Genomic DNA, 14407 nt, shown 5'->3' with positions numbered 1-14407 from the left:
GCCATTCTCCTGTGTTTTAGGGGTGAATGTACTCTGTAGGGAGAGGCTGCCTTCTCCTGTGGGGAGACCTCCCGGAGACGTGCATCCCAGTGGACAGTTATTGGAGACAGGGGTGGGAAGTGTCTGGGGAGTGGTTGAGCCCCAGGTCGGTGTCCGCCTGAGCGGGTGGATGGACAGAGAGGTGGCCTGAGGTATGGACTGCAGGTGCAAAGAGCATGCTGGACTAGGCACAGGAAGGGACAGACAGCCAGACGGAGGTTTGTGGTGTCAGGCCGGGCGGCTCGTTCATGCGGGAGGAGAGGGAGGGTGTGGCAAAGGTGACGGGAAGCCAGGCCGACATCAGCGCCAGGGCCCAGCTGAGTGGCAGGGAACACAGCCGACGTGCCAGGGGGTGGATCGGAGCCACATTCGAGGAGGGAAGGACTTAAAATTTTATAGGAGAAGAGAGAGCAGATAGCCGCATCCCATCCAGACAGGCACAGACATGCCAACGACGAGACAATGAGAAACACACCTTTTTCACAGCTGCCCCCCAAACATACCAGTGCTCCCGGCGATTCAAGACAAGTTCCTCAGTCACAGGCACGAGGATCTCCTGCTACCTCCCAGAGGGGCTAACGGTCACTACGCCCCTGTGCTGTACCTGCCCCAGTCCAGTGTCAATCAGTTGAGGAACCAAATGTCCTTCCAGAGTGCCGGCGAGGGCGTGGGCGGGAAGAGGCCGCAGCCTCAGGCTCTCATTTTCCCCGTGTGAAAATCCAGAGACCTGGCTGGCTGAGACCCTCTACCACAGCAGTTCTCCACCTGTGGGTCTCGACCCCTTTGGGGGTCGAACGACCCTTTCACAGGGATCGCCCATTCATAACAGTAACAAAATGACAGTGATGAAGTAGCAACAAAGATCATGTTATGGTTGGGGGGGCGGTCACCACCACATGAGGAGCTGTATGAAAGGGTCGCAGCATGAGGAAGGTTGAGAACCACTCGTCTACAGGTCTTGCTGCTTCCAGCTCCAACCTCCAGCACAATACTGCAACTTGGGGGTTGGTGGGGGGCTGTCTGGGAAACCCACAGGGGCGTGCCGTCAGGGGGGTGCACTGAGTTGGAATGGACTCTGTGGTGCCCAACGACTTTGATGATGACCTTGATCACGACAGGTGGGATGAGAAAGAGGCTGGCCACGGCTACTGAACCATCCCGCGCCCGCCTCGCCCAGAGAGGCAGAGAGAGCGCAGAGCCAAGCATGGGATGGGGACACAAGGTCTGGGCTTGGGTCTCCGAGTGAGCCAAGACTAATGTCAGGAAAGTCAATGGTCTACAGGCCCACCCACACCCACCGTCACCCAGTGGGTTCTGACTCGTGGCGACCCTGGACGGCAGAGGGGAAGGGCCCCAGTGGGTTTCTAAGACGGTAAACCTTTACAGGAGGAGACAGCTCATCGTTTCCTCCTGAGGTGGCTGGTGGATCCAAACCACAGGAGGCCTTATGGTTAGCAGGTGAATGCTTAACTTACTGAGCCACCAGGAATCCTTTACCTAAATTAGGGTTTCCCAAAGTGGGCCACACCACCCCCTGGGGAGAGCTGAATGATCTAGTGCGGCAGGGGTGGGGAGGGGGTCTGAAAAAGCAGGCCCTTTGTTTTAGTTGCTGGAGCAGGGGCTGGGAGCACTGGGGAATTTTCCTTCTGAAAAGAGGGCAGTAAACAAATACGTTTGGGAACCTAGGGTCTAAACTAAGAGATTCATTCACTGGTAGGCAATCCAAGTATCTGAAAGGAATGGGGTTTGAGGAGATGGTTGCAACAGGTCACATACATTAATGCTAACTACATACCAGACACAGTATAACTGTGATGGATAATTGGCAGATTGAACCCTAGTAATAGCAAGGTTGCGTAGTATTACTATTATCATCCCCACCCGCCAGCTGAAACTGAGAGTAAGAAACATTAAGTAACTTGCCCAAGGACCAAAATCAAAGAACTGAAGGACCCACAGATTCAAGCCAGGCAGTCAAAATTCCAGAGCTGGGATTATTTTAAGTACCCCAAACACAACTTGCCGCCATGGAGTTGGTGCTGACTCATGGTGACCCTATGGACAGGGCAGAACCGCCCCTGTGGGTTTGAGAAAGTCTTCATGGGAGCAGAAAGCCCAGTCTCTCTCCTGAGGAGCGACTGGTGGTTTTGAACAGCTGACCTTGCAGCCGGCAACCCAGGGTGGAACTACTACGCCAGCAGGGCTCCTTTAAAAATAGTACGTATAGTATTTAAGTAGGCAGAGTACCTCGGACTAAGGAGTCCTGGACGCTCTGGGGGAGAAAGGCGTGGTGGTCTCCGAAACCCACAGGGATAGTGTTTTCACATGGGGCTGTTGGAGGTACACTGGCTGCAGCAAACCACAAGGCCAGCGGTTCAAACCCACCAGTCACTCCACAGCAGGAAGATGAGGCTGTCTTGTTTGGGTAAAGACTGACAGCCTTGGAAACCTTACATAAGGTCGTTACGGGTAGGAATCGATCGTGGCCTACTGAACGCCTCGAGGCTACATACGTCAAAACGTGCACATGTACACATATGTGCAAACATACATGTGTTTACATAAATATGAGACAGAACCTCAGGGAAGTTATTGATCTTCTGTTAACCACACGCTGCCATCAAGTCTGTTCGACTCACAGTGACCCCACCTATAGGGTTTCTGCTCTGCGGCTGGTGGTTTTGAACTGCTGACCCCGTGGTTAGCAGCCCAATCCCTAACCCACCACACACCACCAGAGGACCTTACTGTGAGGAAATGGAACCTTCAAACTTGAAGCCACTTTCAACGTCCTCAAAACTCAAAACTTCAAAGGTTCGGACTCCAAAGTCAATGTGAATGACAAAATGCGATTGCATCTCCGTGTCTGAGCTGCTTCCTCAGCCTCTCTTAGCGCATCTTGGAAAACATTCCGTTGTACCTGCCATGGGTCCCGGAAACCTGATGACGCTTCTGAATGGGGCACCCAGAGACCAGCACCGTCAAGTTGGTTCCAATCACAATAACCCTGTGTACACGGTTTTCAAGGCTGTACATCTGCACAAAAGCAGACAGCCTCATTCCCCGACCCCAAGGAGCGGCTAGTGGTTTGAACTGCTGACCTTGTGGTTAGCAGCCAAATGCCTAGCCCACAGTGCCACCAGGGCTCCTTATCTATACACGCAAAGGGGCTTTCACAAGTTCACGGGAAAATGAAAAGATAATGAAATCCCTCCACAAACTCTCAGAAGCCTTCTCTGAGTCTAAAACATAGCTACAGATGCAGGAGGTTTACATAAAACAAAAGGTTTCCCCCGAAAAGTATGCAATAATACCTCTTAACAGTGGTCAACGCTCGTGACACGGGGTGGCTGGGACAGAGGTGTGAGACAGGCGTGGATTTCATTCAGGATCTCTCTGTGCAGATGGACTCTTACCAGTCCAGGAGCCCTGGTGGCGAGTGGTTACACAGTGGGCTGCTAACCACAAAGCCAGCAGTTTGAAACCATAAGCCACTCCCGGGAGAAAGATGAGGCGTTCTGCTCCTGTAAAGAGTTCGCCTCGGAAACTCAGATGGGCAGTCCTGCTCTGTCCTGTGTGGTCACTGTGATAGTTAGGTTTTTTGGGCCAACACGGCACCTGTAAGAAGATATGGGTGGAGTTTAGCCTGTCAATCAGGTCCCAGCTTGATGCCCTCATTGAGTGGTACCACCCAGACAAATGGCTCTCTGGAGGTGGCTCTCATGCCCCCCTCTCTGCCTCCACCTTCCTGCCTTCTAGTCACTCAGCGCTGCCAGAGCCACCACCACGGAATCCACATGACTTCCACGTGACTGCACGCCCTGACCGGTGACCTCCCTGCCTTCTGCAACATTGCATGGGGCTTCGTGAGTCTGAAGAAGGACTTACGGGCTAGGTTGGGATGATTTATTGATGCACAATTACTTCCGGACATAAAGCTCTCTCTTACACATAGATGAGTGCCACCGGAGGTTTCTCTCGTCAACCGGGCCTAGCACAGCCGCTGTGGGTCAGCAGTGACTCGGCGGCAGTGACTGGGTTTCTGAGACTGTTCTTTGTGCTACTGCTCGTGCAAGGGAGCAAGCTCAATAGACAAGGAAGAGTGGGAAGGAGAAAGCAACCAAGCATGATTCTTACAGCTACGATTAAAGGTAAAAACAAAAACAAAACCCAGAAACTTAAGAGGGTTCAAAGCCAAGCCAAGACCTCCTAGAATCGATGGCATCAAATCCCGACATTAGCCATCCAGCCACCGGGACAGTCACGCCACGTGCTCTCGGGCGGGTGCAGCTTAAAAGATCCGCCCGTGCACAGGATAACTTGGGTTCTCCCTGTCCCCTCGAAGGCACCGAAATGGACCGAGCTGACACACAACGGGGTAAACTGACGCAAAAGTCACGATCTGCCCTGGACATCCCCCTTCTCGGTCGCAGCGAAAAGTTTTGAGAACACCCAACTTGACAGACTGCTACAAACGCAGCGGCACGCCCAGGGCAGAGCCCCTGTGGCACAGCAATTACATGTTGGGCTGCCAACCACAAGGGCAGCAGTTCGAACCCACCAGGCTGCTCCGCGGGAACAAAGCTGTGGGATTCTGCTCCTGTGAGGACGGAGGGCCTTGGAGACCCACAGAGGCAGGTCTGCTCTGTCCCACAGGGTCGCTGTGGGTCAAGCGGACTGGATGGCAGTGGACATGCCCAAGACGGATGGCTTCCTTCCTCCTTTCACCTGTGTCCCACAGAGAACCGAGCACAACCAGCACCCTCACCTCCAACCCTACCACGACCGTGGCTGCTCTTGCTCCACACGAGAACCTCTGCACACCACCGGGCGAGGCTGATACCTGTTCCAGGAAGTCCAGGAACGATGCAGCCTGCACCTATCTGTGATCACATGGGGGCAGGCAGGTCACTTGTGCCTTTCCTATGGACACCACCACCGCTGCTTGCAGGAAACCGGCCACTACGCCCCCTGTTTCTAGAAACATCCTGCCACATCAACAACTGAGGGGCAGGCCACGCTCCAGGTTCCCAGGCACCACAGAAAGTGGGGCACTGGGGCTCCATGTCCACTGCACACACGCAGACAGTGGGCACGCCTCAGTCCCCTGAGGAGGGGGGGTGATGTCAGAACAGCAGTGTGGATCCCACCGGCACAAAGAAACACACAAACGCATGCCCATTGAGTCAGAGCCCCTGTGGGTTTCCAAGGCAGTGACTCTTCACGGGAGTAGAAAGCCGTCTTTCTCCCAAGGAGCAGCTAGCTAGTGGTTTTGAACTGCGGACTTTGCGGTGAACAGCACAACGAATAACCCACGACGCCATCGGGGTGCTAGCAGATCCCACACGGGCTCGTGAAATCAACCGGGGGTGAGGCCAGGAGACAAACTCCACTCTCAGATGCACGGAAAGTCCAATGACTCGAGAAAGGAGTCCCCTCCGAACCCCTTCCTGCCGCTGCCATTTGCCCATTCCCTGGAGCGGGAGCAGACTCCTGGACAGGGTGGGAAAGGTACCCAGTGGCACTCTGTGGTTTTGGCAGGACTGGCTACAGGTGACATAGTGGGTTAAGCGTTGGGCTGCTAAGGTCAAGGTTGGCAGTTCGAAACCACCAGCTGCTCTGTGAGAGAAAGACAAGGCATTCTATTCCATGAAAGTGTTATAGCGTCGGAAACCCACAGGGCCGCTCTGCCCGGTCCTACAGGGACTGCTGTGAGTCAGCACTGACTCCACGACAGTGGGCGCTTCTTTTAGTTTGAGTGACGGGCTCTCTGATCTCTGGAAGGGAACCTGCTCGAGAGCCGGTGGGATGGGCTTTCTGCAAGCACCTGTACCTGTCCCCCTCGGAGGCTCCCCCCTCCTTCACTCCCAGCCGCTCTCGCCTCCGTAAACTCCACAGGAGTCTGTCTTGCCCCTCGCTTTATCCTGAGTTCACAGCCAACCCCCAAGCGAAAGCCACTGCCATCGGGTCGATTCCAATGCACAGTGACGTCACAACAGGGCCCGGCATGTAACAGACATTCAATGACCAGCCCTGGAGGTGGGGGAGCCAGCCATATAATCATGTCCGTACTTGGCTATTTTAGGAGCTGGGCAACCATAAAAATGCTCACGTTTATTTTGCCTGGAGTCTGTTCTTTACAAACGATCGTTTACAGCTACTAACTTTGATCTCGCCTGGTCTCCAGCCTCCATGCGGAATTCTTACCATCTAAATATAACTGCATCAAAATATCACAGGGGTAATGAAACTATACTTGGACTCGGCTCCACATCAGAGCAGCGCTGCCAAGGCTCCATACCGCAAATATCTGCAGAGCAGGTACTTCCTGTTTCAGTACACTCCTTTAGAGATGGACCCGCCAGCCGCTCTGCTGGACAGAGGGGAGGCTGTCTGCTCCTGTAACCTCTGACCGGCTTGGACGTCCTGTCGGGTTCCCGAGTCCAAACTGGCTCCATGACAGTGAGTTTGTTTTCACAGCAGCCGTGTCACGAGTCGGTGCTCCGGTGGTGGTGTGGGCTACTCATCGGACTGCTAACCTCACGGTCAGCAGTTTGAAACCACAAGCGACTCCTCGGGAGAAAAACGAGGCTGTCTGCTTCTCGACGGTTTCAGAAACAACAGGCAGCAGTTCTGCCCTGTCCCACGGGGTCACTGTGAGTCTGAACCTGCCCTGTGGCAGCCTGATGGGTTCTTACAGCAACCAGGTCAGGGGTCAGCGGTTCCTTCCTGTCAACAATTCCCTGCCTATTGTTACTCCAACGGTAGAGGTAGAATAGAACATTATAAACTCAAAAACCAAATGTTACATACTTACGACCTGCTCTGTGGGTATTAATCTGTGAAGCATTAACATGGGGTTGCAAGAGATGAGAACCACTCATCAAACCACATTTGAACCACTCATGGCAGTTCAAAACCACCAACAGCTCGGCTCGAGAAAGACCAGGCTTCCTATTTCCCATAAAGGGTTGCAGCCTCCGAAACCCACAGAGCCAGTTCTCCTAGGACCTGTTGGGCCGCAGGGAGTCGGAATCAACTGGGTGGCAGCAGGTTTAGCTATCCCCTATAGGAGCCCCGGTAAGGTGGGTGGACCGAGTGCCGGCTGCAGGTGGCAGGGTGACGCCCACCTGGCCGCGTCTGGGTCCTCCGTGCTCAGGCCCCTGAGGAGGAGCCTCGTTGATCGTACCCAACAGTTGGTACGATCGTTTCCACTCCCCGGTTGGGTCTGTTTGGAACCACTCATGAGTGGTTCCCATGACTTTCTCACCACGTTCTGCCAAAATAATGACAGTCATTTCTCTCTGCTCACGCTTCCTCTTATGGCTGGATGTTTCTCAGGGGACGCACCCCTCTGGACGGACGGACACACACACACACACTACCCACGCACCCCACCCGATTAACAACTGACGGACGGACACACACACACACACACTACCCATGCATCCCACCCTATTAACAACTGCTCTGTTTCACCACCAAATCACCTGAACCAAGCCCAATGCCATTGAGTTGACGGCTATCCTGTATGGCAGAAGAGGCCTGCCCCAGTCTCAGAAACTGTTCATTTTTAAGGGTGCATACAACCTCATCTGCCTCCCTTGGGGCAGCTGGTGGGTTTGAACCTCCAACCTCTCGGTTAACAGCCTAACACCAAACCACCATGCTACTGGGACCTCACAGCTTCCTTCAAGGTGTGCTTCCCTGAAGTTTCTCCCCACTGAGCGAGGGAGCCCTGGGCCCACCTTCACCTACTAGGGCAGCAGCTCCACGAGAATATGGAGTTGGGGATCAGGCTTCACTGCATTTCTGACAGCTTCTCCGAGGGGGTGGGGACGTAAAGGTGGCACTGACCTGTTTTCACTGGAGCGCTCTGGGAGCCGAGAGGGCCAGCCTGTGCCGCCCAGAGCCGAGATAGGGATCTGCTGTGGGCCCAGGGCAGCAGCTCTGCCATCCACCGGAGAGCAAACACCACCCAAACAGACCCAACCGGGGAGTGGAAACGATCGTACCAAGTGTTGGGTACGATCAACGAGGCTCCTCCTCAGGGGCCTGAGCACGGAGGACCCAGACGCGGCCAGGCGGGCGTCACCTTGCCACCTGCAGCCGGCACTCGGTCCACCCACCTTACCGGGGCTCCTATAGGGGATAAGCTAAACCTGCTGCCAGTCAGTTAATTCTGACTCCCTGCGGCCCAACAGGTCCTAGGAGAACTGGCTCTGTGGGTTTCTGAGGCTGCAACCCTTTATGGGAAATAGAAAGCCTCGTCTTTCTCAAGCCGAACTGTTGGTGGTTTTGAACTGCCGACCTACGTTAGCAGCCCAGCCTGTGATCCATCCCGACCCCAGGGTTCGCCCCAAACGTCCCGGAAAATGACGAATAACCCACGAGCGTATCCAGCAGCGTGTCAGCGAGTGAGCAGAGCCGCCTCCAGGAATTTGGAGACGGACAAGGGAACAGCAGCACGCAGGTCCCATGAGCACCCATGAGGAGATACTGTTTGGACGCAGCAGTGCCAGCAGAGCTGACCAAGTCGTCTGACGTTCTCTGTCGCGTGGCAAAAGGGTCTGTTACTACCCCAATCAACTCAAACTCACTGCTGCCGAGCCGATGTCCACTCGCAGTGACCCAGAAGCACGGGGTAGGCGGAACTGACCCAGGGGTTTCCGAGACCGGAACCCTTCGCGGAGCGGAAAGTGCCGTCTTTCTCCCGAGGAGCAACTGGGGGCTCGAAATACTCGCCTTGCAGGTTGCATTTCTTATAAAGAACAGCTGCTTCACTTTCTTCTCAGACTGACTATTTTCATAAAACCGGGAGTAGGACACAGCTCTTGAAGGAGGAAGGATTATATCACCTGCTACAAACGCTACAGCTGGCCAAACAGGAGGGCCTCGGCGGCTGAACCGTGGAAAGGGGCGACGATCACCCGCAGACCTGCACTCTCCTCCTGAAACCCTGGAGAGCATCTGCTTAAAGGGCAGCGAACTGATACACAGCAGCTGTGACGTCCACCGCCGGCTTTCAAGCTGCCTGGCCTTTCCCAGGAGCCCTGGTAGCCCAGCGGGCGAGGCACTGTGCCCGACCACAAGGTTGGTAATCCTGTGAAGACGCAGCCTCGGGATCCCCAATCAACAGTCCGACTGTCCTCCGGGGCTGCTGAGTCCACAGCAGGGGGCTGGGTTGGGTTTGGGTGCTGCCGAAGTCATGCTTGGCCACTAAGGCTAAAGGAAAGCGGGCTGTACCCATCGTGTGCTGCCGGGAAAAGGATGCGGCAGGGGGCTGCCGTGAAGATCACCTCCCGGCAGACAGATCTAGCAGCAGAGCACTTCAACCACTGTGCCACCAGGGCTCCGCCAAGCCCGGGAAATGCCACGGGTGTCTTTCTCCTCGGTCACAGGGTCACCACGGTCGGAAGGGAACAAGGTGGGTGGCAGCAGAGAGCATGCGGTCAGATGAGGGGGCTTATGTGTGAGGAGGGACTGGAGAATAAGACTCCCATGAAGAAGGGGGCCCCTGCTACCTCACTGGTTCTACCCTCACCCGTCTCCATGGGGGCTTCACCCCTTCTTTTTTCCTGATGAGACATCTACTCACCCAGAAGGAGCGTCCTTCCTGCTAGCTGCTCCCCACCAGACAGGGACAGCTCCCTGAAATACAACAAAACCGCCAGCTGCTCTGGGGAAAAAAGGAGGCTTTTGGCTCCCGTAGATGGGAGTTGAAGCTTTGGAAACCCACACCTACCCTGTCCTGTCGGGGTGCTATGCATGCGTCTCCATTGACTCCATGACAGCGAGTTTGGCTTGGCTTGGAATGCCTGAGGGGTGAAGGCAGTGGGGGAGAAGGCGGGATGCGACTACTACAGCCCCCCGCCCAGTGGTCTCAGAACTGAATGAAGGTCAATCTGAAGGGGCCATGTCCCACAGGGGGCACACCAAACCAATACAGTGGATGGTTTGAGGGAGAGTGTCCTTCAGGGTGTGACCATGGCGTCCAGCCTGCACAGGGGCACTGAGGCTGGCAGGAGGGCTGCTTCGGGGAGAGAAGCCCCAGAACACACACTCGTGAGAGACCAGCCTTACTGGCCGGGCACAGAGACTGCAAGGACCCCGAGACCGTTGCCCTTGGGTCACCCTCTGGGCCTGAATGGGCTCACCCTGGGGGTAGAATCATCAGTCACTTCAGATCAAAGGGCAGCACTGATGCCAGGGCAGGGGACGGAAGCCGGATGGAGAGGGGCCATCCCCCCGAGCCCCCACCCCACCGAGGTGGCTGCTTGATGGGGCAGTGAGGGCTGCACGGGTGAGAGGATTGATTGAAGTCAAACGTGCGGTCATCGGCATGTAAAACCGATGGCAATCCTCACTTACTAAACAGCTTAAAAGTAAAAAGGCGCCGCTGGCCCCTGTAGAGACGTGCAGTCTCGGGAAAAGTTCCACCAGTCACAACGAAGAGCTTATGAAACAGACGAAAACCCCATCCTACTCCTAGTGACCCTCTAGGGCAGCGGTTCTCAACCTTCCCAATGCCGCGACCCTTGAAGACAGTTCCTCATGTTGTGGTGACCCCTCCCAACCATAACATTATTTTCGTTGCTACTTCTTGTCATTCTGCTACTGTGATGAATCGGGCGACCCTGTGACAGGGCTGAAGGGCTCCTGTTCTCTGACTTCGCTGTCCTCGAGTCAACCCTATAGGGCAGGGTACAAACCGGGGCTGTGTGTCCTTCCGGAGCAGACGGCCCATCTCATCTTTCTGGACAATGAACCATCCCCTCTCCTCCATGCTCTCCTGGCGCTGTCGGAAGGCGCGGCACTGCTAACAAGGTCGGTGGTTCAAGCCTCTCTCCTTAGGAGAAAGACGGAGGCTGTCTGCAGCCCACCCATAAAGGCAGCGGGGCAGTCTCAGACACCCCAGAGGGTGGCACAGCCTCAGGTGCGGGGCTTCGGTTTGGGTCTTCGGTGCTCAGTCCTGCCACCAATTGTCTTGGCCGAGCCTCCTCTCACCTTCCACCTGCCCAGGAATGTCATCACCACCAGGGGTACAACTAATATTTGCTGAGCGCGTCAGAGTCCAGAGGTGGCTGCCAAGGGCATCCGTGCGTCACACGGCTTGATCCTCCAGCCCTCCCGGCAGGCCCCGGGCTCTCTGGCTCCGGGAGAGCTCCGCTGGGGCCAACGGTGCAGTCGGAATTCAGACTTGTGTCTGACTCCACAGCCAGTTCAACCGGTCTGCTCCGGTGCCCCAAACGGCAAGCTGGGGGATCACTATGTTCGCCTGAATCACATCCAGCCCCGCCAGTCGCCAGTGCCTGCTGAGTGCGGCTCCTGCCGCCTCCCGGTGATGCACACATTTAACCCCGTGTTATGCCCGAAGTCCTATGGGGCGAGGGCAGGAAGGAACAAGAGGCCAGTGATATCACTGGCAACAGCCCCAGACTTGAATCCAGGCCCCCCAATCTAGGCAGTGAGGCTCTGTGCTGAGAGCCTTCTACATGTGAATGGTAACAGCCTATGTGCCCAGTCAAGCCCTGGTAGTATAGTGGTTACACGATGGGCTGCTAACACAAGGTCAGCAGTTCAAAACCACCAGCTACTCCTCGGAAAATGACAGGGCTTTCTACTCCCATAAAGAGCAGCAGTCTCAGAAACCCATCAGAGCACTTCTACCCATCCCATCAAGCGCTGGGCTCTAACTGCAAGGTGAGTGGGTGAAACCCACCAGGGACTCCACGAGAGAAAGATGAGGCTGTCTGCTCCCATGAAAATTGATAGCTTCAAAAAACGAATGTAGGGTCACTGTGTGGGGGGGGGAAGGACTCCATGGCAGTAGGTGGCTTTGTGGCCCGTGTAGACCCGGCTGTGGCCACGGGGCAGGGGGCATGGAGGGCGGAGACCTCTTTCTGAGAACATAAGGACACTCTTCTGCTTGCTCCGGACCGTGACCTGGATAATGCCCATGTTTCCAAACCTGGCTCACAAAATCCTCCGTGTGCCTGTCTAAACCAGCCCCAGGGGATATCTGGCGTGTCTCTGCCAACAAGGCCGAGTGACACTGGATCCTTCGGCCAGATGGCCATAGGCAGGCCTCCTAAAACAGCACCCCCAACACGGATGGATTTGCAGGTGGTCTCAGGGTGAGCCCCACCCCTTATTAGAGACCACTACACCAACGGCCGCTGGGTTGATTCCAACTCCACACTGATGGCAAAAAATAAACCAATAAACCAAAAACCTTACTTCCATCCAGTCGACTCCAACCCTGTGGGACAGAGCAGCACCACCCCGTGGGTTTCGAATTTCTGAGACTGCAACTCTTCAAGGAAGCAGCGAGTCTGGTCTTTCTCCCAGAGTGGCTGGTCCTGGACCACTGAGCGTATGTATGATCAGCAGTCCAACACCTCACCGTTCCGTCACCCTAACTCCCCCTGAAGTTCCTGAAGGCGTCCTGGTGGCATAGTGGGCTGACATCTTGGGCTGTTCACGAGGTTAGCAGTTCAAACCTGCCAGTTGTTCCCTGGGAGCAAGATAAGGCTGCCTGCTTTCATAAAGATTGAATTAGCCTCAGAAACTCTGTGGACAGTTCTACTCCGCCCTACAGGGTCACTGAGTCTGAATAAACTTCATGGCACAAGGTTTGAGGCTTGGTTTTGGTTGGTCCTTGAGAGAAAGGGGAAGCTGGCTGTTCCCATAGTAAAGACGGAGTCATGGAAACCCACAGGGGCAGTATGACCCTGTCCTACAGGTCACCGTGAGTCAGAACGGACTGGATGGCAGGGCGTGTTTTGCAGTTTCTAAGTTCCTCGGGTGACACAATGGGTGAAGTGTCAGGCTGCTAACCACGAGGTCAGAAGTTCAAGCCCACAGGCCACTCTTCAGGAGAAAGATGAAGTTGTCTGCTGCCGTAAAGATTTAGTCTTGGAAACCCACAGGGGCAGTTCGACCCTGTTCTGTATCGTTCCCATAGACCTGAATTAACCATTCTCAATTACTGCCATGGAGTCAGTGCTGACTCACGGCGACCCCCTGTGGGTTTCCAAGGCTGTAATTGTTTACGGGAGTAGAAAGCTCAGTCTTTCTCCTGCTGAGCCAGCAGGTGGTTTTGAACTGCCAGTCATGAAGACTGCAGCAGCCCCATACGTAACCAAGCCCCCAGGACTCCAACTGAACCACAGTAGGGTTTTTCCAAGTTCTCTGTTCAAAGCACTAGCGGACCGCGTGGTCTGTGTCAAGGAGCCCCAGTGGCTACGCATTGGGCTGCTAACTGCAAGGTGAGACGTCCGGAGGGAACAAAATGGGGCTTCCTATGCCCACAGAGTGACAGTCTCAGAAACCCACAGGGACAGGTCTACCCGGTCCTATAGATGTGAATCCGAGCGGTCCTATAGATGTGAATCCGAGCAGGGCCCTGGGCGACGCTGCCCCTGGGCCATCAATGCCTGTCTGCCTTGGAGTTCTGCGTTTCTCTGATAAGTGGGCGGACGGTGAGAATTTTCAAACTTGTGGAGAAGGGTCAAGAAATGAGATGCCCACCGAGGAAGGTGGGTGCACCGTGGGCTGCCTCAAAAGTACTGTTATGGACTTCAGTTGAGGTCTGGCTTACATCTTGCTCCTCTGGAAACAATTCACAGGTTCTACATGACTCACACCAACTTAAGGAGGCAAAACATTTTGCGATTCATGACAGACCCAAACAGATCCCTTCTCCATTCTTGACCTGCCAAAGTACATTTTCCAAAGGAGAGGTGGGGTTGGGGGTGGGGATGGAATCTACCTCCATAAGCATCTATTTCCCTCCTGCTCCAGCAGCACTGTCAGGGACCAGGGGAGCCCAAACTCCGTCCTGGGACCAAGGCCAATCCACAAGTAGATGGTATTCTTCCGGCGAGGGCGGGCAGCACCCATAAGCCCAGGTTCCCAACGGTTCTCTCCCAGAGGCCTGGCCCCGGCTTCCTCTGCCACCTGGGCTCCCATTCCATTTCAAAAGCAAGACCTCAGTTCCGCCCCCACGTGCCAGGTGACTTTCCCTCCCGGCGGCCGGGAACCTGGGAACGCCTGACCTTCCCTACAACCTCAAAGGCCACCAGCAGTCCCACAACACAAGCCCCAAGTCCCTTGGTTTGAAGCGGGGTGGGTGGGGGGTGTTATTCCCTGAACGGGGCCCGGTGGGCAACTGTTTCCAAACCAAGTCCCAGGTTGGTGAAATTCCCACTTGAAAGGTGGCAGATGAGCTCGCCCTCCCACCCCCAGCAGCTTCAAAGGGCAACAGGCTGGCCAAGGGGGCGGGGTTGGGCTCTCCGACCTCCTTCTTTCCAGGGGGCCAAGCTGGCAGAGGCATGCAGCCGGGGCGCACCCCCCACCCCCACCC

The sequence above is a fragment of the Echinops telfairi genome, unplaced genomic scaffold (genome assembly GCF_000313985.2).
Source record: "Echinops telfairi isolate 266 unplaced genomic scaffold, ASM31398v2 ScPeMD7_2565;HRSCAF=3150, whole genome shotgun sequence".
Classification (NCBI taxonomy): domain Eukaryota; kingdom Metazoa; phylum Chordata; class Mammalia; order Afrosoricida; family Tenrecidae; genus Echinops; species Echinops telfairi.
Note: the sequence above shows the minus strand (reverse complement) of the source record.